The sequence below is a fragment of the Rattus norvegicus genome, chromosome 15, assembly GCF_021556685.1.
Source record: "Rattus norvegicus strain SHRSP/BbbUtx chromosome 15, alternate assembly SHRSP_T2T, whole genome shotgun sequence".
In the NCBI taxonomy this organism is placed as follows: Eukaryota; Metazoa; Chordata; class Mammalia; order Rodentia; family Muridae; genus Rattus; species Rattus norvegicus.
Window position 1 is genome coordinate 90,739,190 of NC_141548.1, and position 11,932 is coordinate 90,751,121.

The window sequence follows — 11,932 nt, forward strand, 5'->3', positions numbered from 1 at the left end:
CTATTTTGCAACCTCAGCATTTATTGAAGCATTAGTTTTATCACTACTTCAGGTCAGAGTCTAAAATGCAATTACCGTTTAGCCGAATAATTATGCAGTATCAGCACTAGCAACATACAGAATTCTTAAGCATGTCATGATTATATCAGCTTAATTCTAATTCAGCACTTTGTAATTATGTTCACAGTGCTTGTAGAAATTGACTGTATCAACTTTAGTTGGTATATAATCTGAGTACAGAAGTGTAAATAATCTAGTCTTGTTTAGTCGCATAAACTCACAGAATTGCAAAATTATTCAGTAATGCATTCCTTACACTATTTCTCTCTTTTAAGTAATGCGCTTCTGCATGCACAGAAAACCCCATTCAGAAAGTAAAATAGGGAAGAGAAGATGCTGTGTGATACATGATATAATTCTGTTTGATGAGAAATGCAATGGAACTTAGCACACAATGAGGGAATAGAAGCAAGTCATAAGAAACATGACTTTGTTTCTTCTCGTTAGACAATAACATCACTCTTCTGAGCATGGTAAGGAACTCTAGTGCTGCTCTAAGAAGATGATAGAGAACGGGTCATGGACATTTACCCCACAAGCCTCTTATATGATAATACTTTGTCTTAGTGGTCATAAAAAAATGCTGACACCCAATCTGTGACAAGTTGTTCTCCCCAACAAAACAAAGTAAAACAAAACAAAACAAGGCAAAACAAAATAAAACCAACCAACAAACACATTTGCACACGGGCAGGTAGGTATTTTGGACCAAGTATGATGTATGGTGGCTTAAGTAAATTCTCTGTCTCTTTCTGTCTCTCTGTCTTTCTGCTTCTCTGACTCTGCCTCTGTCTCTCTGTCTCTCTGTCTCTCTGTCTCTCTGTTTCTGTCTCTCTGTCTCTGTCTCTCTGTCTCCCTGTCTCTCTGTCTCTCTCTCTGTGTATGTATGTATGTATGTGTGTCTGTCTGTATCTCAACAAGAACGTACACATACTTACACACACACACACACACACACACACACACACACACACACCACAAATCTGTATATCTCTACAAATCTAGCAGTGTTGATTTAAGTAATTTAATGAAGCTAGTGTAATGAGAAAAAAGACAGTAGGGAAATTTTCTGTTTTAACTTCATCCATATAAAATATGACCCTTAATTCAATCATTTGCAGAAGGGACATTTTCTTCAGCGCATGCTGTTCTTCAACAGGGTAACAGTTGCTTGAATAGTTCTGTTTGCATAAAAATAAACAAGGTAGTGTGCATTCAATTTCTTTTAGGTACTCACTATTGTAACCTGAATTTTATACGATTAGTACATCTTCATTTATTAGATTCTCCTTATTTTTGCTAGAATCTAAAAAAATTAAACTCTGTTAGGTTAATAACAAAGGTTTGATGGTTTGATAAGGGTAAGTGGTTTAAATATTATTATCAATTTTCTTTTTGTATTTTTTTACCTGCATACATAATAGGGTACACATTCAGATAATTCACCTTTAAAATAGTTTCTATTAAATGCTATTACTCTGTTAAAGAATTCTAACCCATGGATTTATCCGGACAAATCCTTTTAACCTTTCCTAACCACTTCTCCAGTGACTGACTATAGCACAAATTCACTGCCAGGAAAATGCTAAGTTTCTGGCAGGGGCTAAAGAATAAGATTCTCTTCATGAATTTTCAGGTATTTATATGCATAGTTATAATGGTTCAATTCGTTTGAAAGATGATAGACAAAAATCCAGTGCTGTCCATTTATCCTAAAATGAACTAAGTGGCTTGTCAATCCCTTTTGCCTATGCAATGTTAATCGCAGAATTTTTTTCCACCAAAGCAATTTCTTGTGTGATGCCAGAATGATATTTGTTTAATTCCTGTTGATAGTGGTGGATTAAACTCAATATGAGAGTGCTAAGAACTATTCTAAGGATTAGACTTACAGAAGAATTAGGGAATTAAAGAAGAAATACCTTAAGCTCAAAAATAAATTTTCCTCATAGGCTGTTTTTTTTAACCGAATATGAATTGTGGTTATGCTATTTTTCAGCGCAGTCAAAAACTGTATAGGTGAAATAAATGACAAATTTAGTAAAAGCATATTCTGTTCAAATATGCAAACAATCAGTTCATTTCCTAATTTTCAAACTTCGTGAACCTTCAAGCATTGGTCTCAGCTTGAAGGAAAAAGCCACCATGTTCACAACTACACATTACAAAATAAGACATACCTTACCCTATCAATGACTTCAGCTACTTACAGTCAGTGTTATACATTTAGCAACATCTCATTTAAAAACACTTAATTCACTTAATACATATCTTAATCAATGACTTTTAGTGATTTCAAATCAACATTGTACACTAAATCAGGATATTTATGTTTTAAATTTTTAAATATTCTCAGAGAGAAATAATTCCCTATGTGAAACACAATGAATAGACTGATATCTTCAAAATGGCAAGTGTTATCAATACAAATGTTTACTGCAAACTATTATGCCTATATATAACTTATATTTATAACACTTTCATATTTGGAATGCTGAGGTCAGATGTTACTATTGAGAATTATGGAAAGATTGAGAAGTATAGTCAGAGGAAATAAGTTAGATGTTTTAGTTGTTGGTGGTGTACTATGCCCACCCCCTTTTTTTCCTCTCTGTGTTTTAAGAAATTAGAAACTAAACATATCTCTTCAGTATACAATCCCATTTTCATGATTTTATGCTTAAGCACAAGGAAAAAAATTAACACTGGACTGGATTATTGATTCACTGGTCCTAATAAAGTTTTCCTTCCTTAAGTGCATTGTTAGGCATTTTAAACACAGAGACATAAAAGCAAGTGATAAAAATAACAAATGATTGTTGTTTGTAAAACTAAAATGCTATTTGATGAATTATTGGGTCGTGTGGGGGAAACAGATTCTCCATCTCTGAGCAATCTTTAACTGCCTACAGCTCTTTATATAGTAGTGAACCTTGTAATAATATATGAGAAATACTACGCAGACTCAGCAGGACTGTGTGTGTGCATGTGTGTGTGTGTGTGTGTGTGTGTGTGCATTTGTGTGTTTGTGTGTGGTGTATGTGTGTATGTCTATGTACATGTGTGTATAAATATAAAGTAAAACTATTACTTTAGTACTAAACATTAATTCTATAAAATGATGGTTTATATTGAATACTTCTACTCACTTTATGGCATTACTGTAAGTTCTTTCTAGTCTATTGTTCCTCTTCAGAGACATATATTATTCAGTGTCAGGAGTTCCAAAGAAAGCAAATAGAGCATTTGTTAATTTGCTAATTATCTATTCTGGAGAGCACGACTCACTTCTAAGAACGTTTAGTCATATGTGTCCTAAACAGCAAGAGATTTTATATCTATTATGTGTTCATAGAAGGAAAAAAAGACTAATGGACTAATGAATAAGTGGATGAACATGCAAACATCATTATCATCATAACCACTACCACCACTACCACCACTACCACCACCACAACTACCACCACCATCAACACGTGTTTCTTAATTCTTAATTTCTTAACTGAAATATATGTTAAATATTTGAAATTTTATTTGCATTTATTTTTTTCATAAACCCAATATCTATCTTTCTAAAAATAAACATTTACATGACTTAATGTGTTAAAGTTGGGGATGGCCAGTGGCTTAGTCTTTAAGCTGCATGGTCAGTCTCTGTGTTAATTTATTAAACCTTTCTCACATATAATTGTTATTTAATGTCTCTTCATTTTGAAAAAAAACATTACCTATATTTGCTTATCTAACTATATTGTTAGTTTATGTTGCAGTTTTCTATTTTTAAAAAAAGTGATTTCTTATTCCAAAGGGAAAAGATTAAGTTTATTCTGACCAAAGTGTAGGGGCCCATGTCTCAGGAATATAATATCTGTCTATGAGGATTACGAATTCTCCTAGAATTTTGGTTATATGAATTTTTACAGTCGCAGAACAAAAGAAAGGCATATAACAAATCATTTGCCAACTACCTTGGTTTGGATATGAAGTGGATGGATTGAAGTCATGGAGGCAAATATGGGTTGTGAATGTCAGATGCTGTCCGAGGTAATTCTTAGCTTTTGAATTCGTAGATACTCACAGTATCCCAAGTTTATATTCCAAACCTTCTTCCTAATATTAAAAATACATATCTGATACAAAGATCAATTATAAATTGCTATTAAGGGTGTTGGGAGCCTGCAATAATGCTGCCTCTCAGTTGGTGTTCCAGTTGGTTTTATATTGAAGTAATAAATCACTCTGACCTAGGGAATTTATAGAAGAGAGCTTATTCGGCTTGCGGGGCGAGAGTATCAGAGCCCATGGTGACTTTTATCTTGAACTGCAGGCAGGAATCAGAAAGAGCAGGAAATCTTAATGGCGAAACTCGTTTTAGTCTCAGATCTCAATTCTATTTGCATACATCTTCTTACCAATGCCAAACCCCTGGAGTTTCCACAACGTTTGCCAAGAATTGGGGACCAAATACACAAATGTGAAATTCTAGAGGGGGATTCACTTATTCAAACCATTACAATTGCTCATACATCTACTCTCCAAAATCAAAACCATCGAGACGATTATTTAGTTAGATTTGTATCTGTATATCACTCCACAGAGCTTTAAATCAGTCCTAAATAGTTATCCACATTCCCTCTAGACTATGCTCCTTTACAATGTAATACGAATACAAAGGCATATGTATGTATGTTTGTATGTATGTATGTGTTTATATATATTATTACATAATATAATATATAATGTATAATATATAATTATTATAATAATATATAATTATTTAATATTCTTAGTCTTGAAATAACAGCACAGACGAAGCCCAGTCTCAGAGCATCGTTCATCATTTTGGGAAGTAGGGTGAGTTGAGCAATTCAAGTTAGGAAGCCAGGAAGTAGAGAGAGGAAGAGCCCATCGTCAGTAGTTCTGCTTTTCCTCTTCTTTATTTCTGGGATGGTGCCCTGTACAAACTCAGGTTTGGCCATTCCTCCTCAGTAATCTGTTTTTTTTTTAATGTCAGTACAGATATGCCTACAGGATGAGTCACTATGCTCCAGGTGATTCTGAATCAAATTGACAATGAACATTACCCATATTTTTTTATCTACATTTCAACGTTACCCCCCTTCCCGGATACCCCTCTGGAAACCCTTTATCCCATCCTCCCACCCTCTGCATCCATAAGGGTGCTCCACTACCTACCCACCTACTCCCTCCCAACTCCCCACTCTGGCATTCCACTACACTGGGGAATCAAGCTATCACAGGACCAAGGGCCGCTCCTCCCATTGATGCCCCAAAGGGCCATCTTCTGCTTACATATGCTGCTGGAGCTTTTGGTCACTCCATGTATACTCTTTGGTTTGTGGTTTAGTCCCTGGATGTCTGGGGTGTCTGGTTGATTGATATTGTTGTTCTCCCTAATGAGTTGTAAACCCTCTCATTTACTTCAGCCCTTTCTCTAAAGCCTCCTTTGGGTATCCCATGCTTAGTCCAATTGTTATCTGCGAGAATCTGACTCTGTATTTGTCAGGCTCTGGCATAGCCTTTCAGGATACAACTACTTCAGGTTCCTGTTAGCATGTACCTCTTGGAGTCTACAAAATTGTTTGGGTTTGGTAAGTCTATATGGTATGTATCCCCAGGTGGAGCAGTTTCTGGATGGCCTTTCCTTCAGTTTCTGCTCCACACTTTGTCTCTGTATTTACTCCTGTGAGTACTTTGTTTACCCTTTTAAGGACTGAAGCATCCAAACTTTTGTCTTTCTTATTCTTGAGCTTCACGTGGTCTTTGAATTGCATCTTCGATATTCGATGCTTTTGATCTAATATCCATTTATCAGTAAGTGTATACCATGTGCTTCCTTTTGTGACAGGGTTACCTCATTCAGGATGATATTTTCTAGTTCTATCCAGTTGCCTAACAATTTCATGAAGTCATTGTTTTTAATAGCTGAGTAGTACTCCATTGTGTAAATGTACCACATATTCTGTATCCATTCCTCTCTTGAAGGATATATGGGATCGTCCCAGGTACTAACTATTATAAATAAGGCTACTGTGAACATAGTGGAGCATGTGTCCTGGTTATGTTTTGGAGCATCCTATGAGTATGTGCCCAGGAGTGGTATAACTGGGTCCTCAGGTAATATTATGTCCAATTTTCTGAGGAACCTCCAGACTGACTTCCAAAGTGGTTGTACCAGCTTGGAATCCCACCAAACATGGAGGAGTGTCTGTCTTTCTCCACATCCTCACCAGCATCTGTTGTCACCTGAGTTTTTAATCTTAGCCATTGTGACTGGTGTGAGGTGGAATCTCAGACTTGATTTGATTTGCATTTCCCTGATGATTAAGGATGCTAAACATTTCTTTAGGTGCTTCTCGGCCATTCGATATTTCTCAGTTGAGAATTCTTTGTTTAACTCTGTACCCCATTTTGATAGGGATATTTGGCTCTCTGGAGTCTAACTTCTTGAGTTCTTTGTAAATATTGAATATTAGCCCTCTATCATATGTATGGTTGGTAAAGATCTTTTTCCAATCTGTTGGTTCATGTTTTTTCCTATTGACAATGTTCTTTACCTAACAGAAGCTTTGCAATTTTATGAGGTCCCATTATTCTGTTTTTGATCTAAGAGCTTAAGCCATTGGTGTTCTGTCCAGGAAATTTTCTTTTGTGCCCATGTGTTTGAGGTTCATCCTCACTTTTTCTTCTATTAGTTTGAGTGTATTTGGTTTTATGTGGAGGTCCTTGATCTGCTTGGACTTAAGCTTTGTACAAACCAAAAAGAATGGATCTATTTGAATTCCTCTACATGCTGCCAACCTGTTGAACCAGCACCATTTGTAAAAAAATGTTGTTTTCTACTGGATGGTTCAAAGCTCAAGTATATAGGTATGTGGGTTCATTTCACCACATGATCATCTCATTAGATGCTGAGCAAATGTTTGACAAGATTCAATACCTTTTCTTGATAAAAAGTCTTTTAAAGATCACAAGTTCAAGGCCCATACCTAAACATAGGTCATGTACAGCAAACCAGTAGCCAACATCAAACTAAATTCATAGAAATTTGCAACAATCCCACTAAAATCAGGAAATAGCAATGTTTCCCACTCTCTCCCTACATATTCAATATAGTACTTGAAGTCCTAGTCACAGAAATAAGAAAACAAAAATAGTTCGAATGGATACAAACTGGAAAGAAATATCACTATTTGCAGATGATATGATAGCATACTTATGTGACCAAATTTTCTACCAGAGAACTCATAAACCTGATAAACAACATCAGCAAAGTGTCTGGATATAAAATTAATTCAAACAAATCAGTAGCCTTCCTCTACTCAAAGGATGAACAGACTGAGAAAGAAATTAGAAAAACGACACCCTTCACAATAGTCCCAAATAATATAAAATATCTTGGTATGACTCTAACCAAGCAAATGAAAGATCTGTATGACAAGAACTTCAAGTCTCTGAAGAAAAAAATCAAAGAAGATCTCAGAAGATGAAAAGAACCCCATGCTCATGGATTGGCAGGATCAATATAGTAAAAATGTTCCTCTTGCTGAAAGCAATCTACAGATTCAATGCAATCCCCTTCAAAATTCCAAGCCAATTCTTCATGGAGTTAGAAAGAGCAATCTGCAAATTCATTTGGAAGAAAAAAAAACAAAGGATAGCGAATACTATTTTCAACAATAAAGGAACTTCTGGGGGAATCACCATCCCTGACCTCAAGCTGTATTACAAAGTAATAATGATTACAAAAGCAAACAAACAAAAAAGGAAACAAAAAAACAAAAAATCAAACCAACAAACAAAAAACTGTGTGGTATTGGTTCAGAAACAGCCAGGTAGATCACTGGAATAGAATTGGAAACACTTTTAAATTCTTTTCATTTAGATTGATGTTGGCTGTGGTCTTAATGTAAAATATATTTATTATGTTTAGTTATATTCATTTTTATCCCTAGTTTAACTAGGACTTTTATCTTGAAGTGTATTAGATTTTGTAAAAAGTCTTTTCTTCATCTAATGAGATGCTTTGGTGTTTGTCTTTCTCTTTATATGGTAGATTTCAAAAATCATTGTATTGGATCAGATAAAAATATCAAAGAGAATAAACCATGAAGGCACCACTAAACCGTGCATCAATCACTGTAAATAAATCCATACCAAAAAATGTAAAAACCGAAATCTCTAGAACACAGCATTGGATAAAAAAAGTTCCCTATATATCTGATATCTGAGTGGTCAAGAACGACAGAAGGAGCTGAAGGGGATGGCAATCCCATCGGAAGAGCAACAACATCAGTATTCTGGACTTCTCAGAGCTCCCAGGACTAAGCTATCAACCAAAAAGCAAACATGGGCTGGTTAATGGACTTGTTGGCCTCAGTGGGAAAGGGATGTACTTGGTCCTATGGAAACTTGATGCCCCGTGAAGGGGCATGATAAAGAAAGGGCATGACATGGGAAGGGGTGGGTGGCTGAACACCCTTTTGTAGGCAAAGTGGTTTGGTACAGAGGGTCATGTAAGGGGAACCAGAAAGATGCAACATATTTGAAGTGTAAATAAATAACATAAATAATAAAAAATATAAAAATTAATTCTTAAATGAGACATAAAAATTAGAAAATATAATTATAAAATCAAAAATAACAGTTTTTAATTAAAATTATTATTGTATTAAGCTATTATTTTGTAAAAGGTACTAACAAGTGATTCATTGCAGACACATATTTATATATTTATATTCTTAATTAAAATTGATTGTTTTCAAAATCTTTTGATTATAGTTTTCCCCTCACCACTTCCCCAATAACCCATATACACATGTGGCGATTTAATCTCCTTGTATATAATAAAACATTAGAAATGATATGGCTAATTGCTCACCTTAGCATCTAACAAAGGTTTAATTGATGACCTAGGTAGAGTATTGACTCATGTAGAAGGTTAAATAATCCACTTTTAAGTTAATTCAGTGTGATGCCAAAAATGCATTTTTATCCTGATTCAGAATATAATATTGGCTTTTTTGTTCCCTTTAGTCTTTAAATTTTAAATGTCAGTGACAGTTCCTGATACTGTTGTCCTCTACCTACTGGTTCCATGAAATAATGGAGCAAAGATTTTCATGACATACAGTTATAACTGTTTCCCATATAATCTATTATACTTATGGGATCAACACCTCTGGTTTTTTCATGGAATACACCTCTATCTGGAAGGAAATTGTTATCTTGTAACATCCTACTTTGGTAAGGGATAACATCCAGAAACCTTCTAGGTCTATATGACCTAGCCAGAATATAGACATGCCCTGGATTACAGTATGATCTGGCTTGAGTACAGACACTTAGTATACACTTTTAATCCTTTACAAAGCTAAGGATAATTTGCAGAAGGAAGCAGACATGCTTGAAAGTGACCTCTAATTATGGGGCAGACAAAGTAACATATCAGAGAAAGATTTGGCAGAATGAGTTAAGAGATATATTGTGTACAATTTTACAAGAACAGCACAGAAAAAGAGACTCCTTAACGTCAGTGCAGGGAAAGAATTTAGACACATGTGTCACGTGGTGTGTGGGAGTTTTACTGAGACAGTTCTACTGGGACAATTTTATAGAAACATATTGGAGCTAGATACAGGGGAAGACAGAACAAGCCAGAGAAGGAGCTTGAGCCAGAAGATTAGAACATATGGTCCAACTTAGTATGAGTTCAAACAGAGAAATTCAGTCAGAAGCTGAGAGAAGCCAGTTTGAATCAGTCATCATAGAAGACTAAATTGTGTGAAGGATTAAAGCTTCCAGGTATAGACCTAGGAGAGAAGGAATAGAGAAAGAGCTACTGTGGGCTAGCCCAAGCTGTATATTCACACAGCTTGGATGCAGCTCTCATCTCAGTCCATCTTCTGAGGAAATAAATAAAAACATTTACACTGATCCAAACAGAAATTCTGCTTTTGCTTGTTGTCATTCTTCTATTAAAAAGTCAATAATAAGTGTAAGAGGTTGAAATATAGTTCTATGTTAGAATCTGTTCATCTAGCATATTAATGCAATGATTGTTCAAGCCACAGATCATAAGAAGATATTTCTATTTGTTCCACTTGACACAGGCTATTTTATGATATAAGCACACTCTATGTATCATAACTAAAGGTAGATATCCTTATGAGAGTGATAGAAAACAGATTAGAAAACCAGTATTACAAAAGAAATATTCATGGCCATAATTATACATATAAACATAATTACATATAATATATATAATTATATTTTACAAAAACATAATTTTATATATATGTATATACATTTCATTTGTTTTACTCAACAAGTGAAATACATCACATTGAGGAGCCATTTTCTTCTTTTGGAGGGGGCATGCAGCAAACTTTATTGATGGTATTCAAGAGAATATGGAGGCTCTCTAGACTCCTCCTGTTATTACGGAGGTCTGGGATAGAAATTGTGAAGGAGAGGCTCAGTGTTAAGAGCCGAGTTGGGACAGGGGCTTCTCAGCAACCAAGGGCCTGTCTCTTGCTCTCAGTGTCCTTGTTAGGGTGCATGGTCTAGGGTTCCTTACTCCTTAGATGCCATGTATGTCATAAGGTCCACTACCCTGTTTCTGTAGCCGGGATCATTGTCATACCAGGAAATGAGCTTTACAAAGTTGTCATTTAGAGCAATGCAAGCTCCAGCATCAAAGGTGGAAGGGTGGGAGTTGATAACCGGGAAAGGGAATAACATTTGAAATGTAAATTAGAAATACCCAATTTAATATAAATGGAAGAAAAAAAGTTTCCTTCAGGATACAACATGGTCCTCAGTGGACCTTTGGATACATGCTTCACCACCTTCTTGGTGTCATCATAATTGTCAGGTTTCTCCAGGTGGCATGTCAGATCCACAACAGTACATTGGGGGTAGGATCACAGTAGGCCATGTCAGTGAGCTTCCTGTTCAACTCTGAGATGACCTTGCCCACAGACTTGGCAGCACAAGTGGATGCAGGGATGATGTTCTGGGCTGACCCACAACCATCACACCTCAGCTCTCTAGAGGGGCCACCCATAGTCTTCTGAGTGACAGTGATGTCATGGACTGTGGTCATGAGCCCTTCCACAATACTAGAGTTGTCACGGATGACCTTGGCCAGGGGGGTAAGCCATTGGTGATGCAGGATGCATTGCTGACAATCTTGAATGAGCTGTCATGTTTCTCATGGTCTACACCCATTACTAACATGGAAACATCGGCCAAAGGGGCAGAATTGCTGAACCTTTTGGCCTCACCCTCAAGTGGTCCCCAGTCTTCTCCGTGGTGGTGAAGATACCAGTAGACGGCACAACATACACATCACCAGCCTCACCCAATTTGATGTTAATGGAATGTTGCTCCTGGAAGATTGTGATGGGCTTCCTGTTGATGACAAGCTTCCCATTCTCAGCCTTGTCTGTGTCATTGAATTTGCCATGGATAGAATCATACCGGAATATGGAGTTCATGTAGTTGAAGTCAATGAGGGGTCACTGATGGCAACAATCTCTACTTTGCCAAGTGCAGAGCCCTGGTAACCAGGTGCACAATAGTGGCAAATCTATTCACAAATGACCTTCACCATCTTGTCTATGGGATGAGACTGGAACTGCATAAGAAGATGCAGCTATCTGTAGAAAAAGGAGGAGCAGAGAGCAGAGCAAACATTTTCAAAGTTTAAAGTGACTAAATGTATGCAAAATGATGAAAAACTGTACTACTCAAATTTATGCGTTCGGTGTAAAAGTTTGTGCAAGTAAGTAACACATGATTTTGTGTGTTTTTATATGCCCCACAGTAACTTGGGATGGAATTATAT

At 36.2% G+C, this 11,932-nt stretch overlaps 1 pseudogene; it reads right to left on the reverse strand.

Annotated features, from left to right (window-relative positions):
• Window positions 1-10,975: 10,975 nt before the first annotated feature.
• Gapdh-ps105 (Glyceraldehyde-3-phosphate dehydrogenase, pseudogene 105) lies at window positions 10,976-11,582 on the reverse strand (annotated as a pseudogene).
• Between the last annotated feature and the right edge of the window lie 350 nt (window positions 11,583-11,932).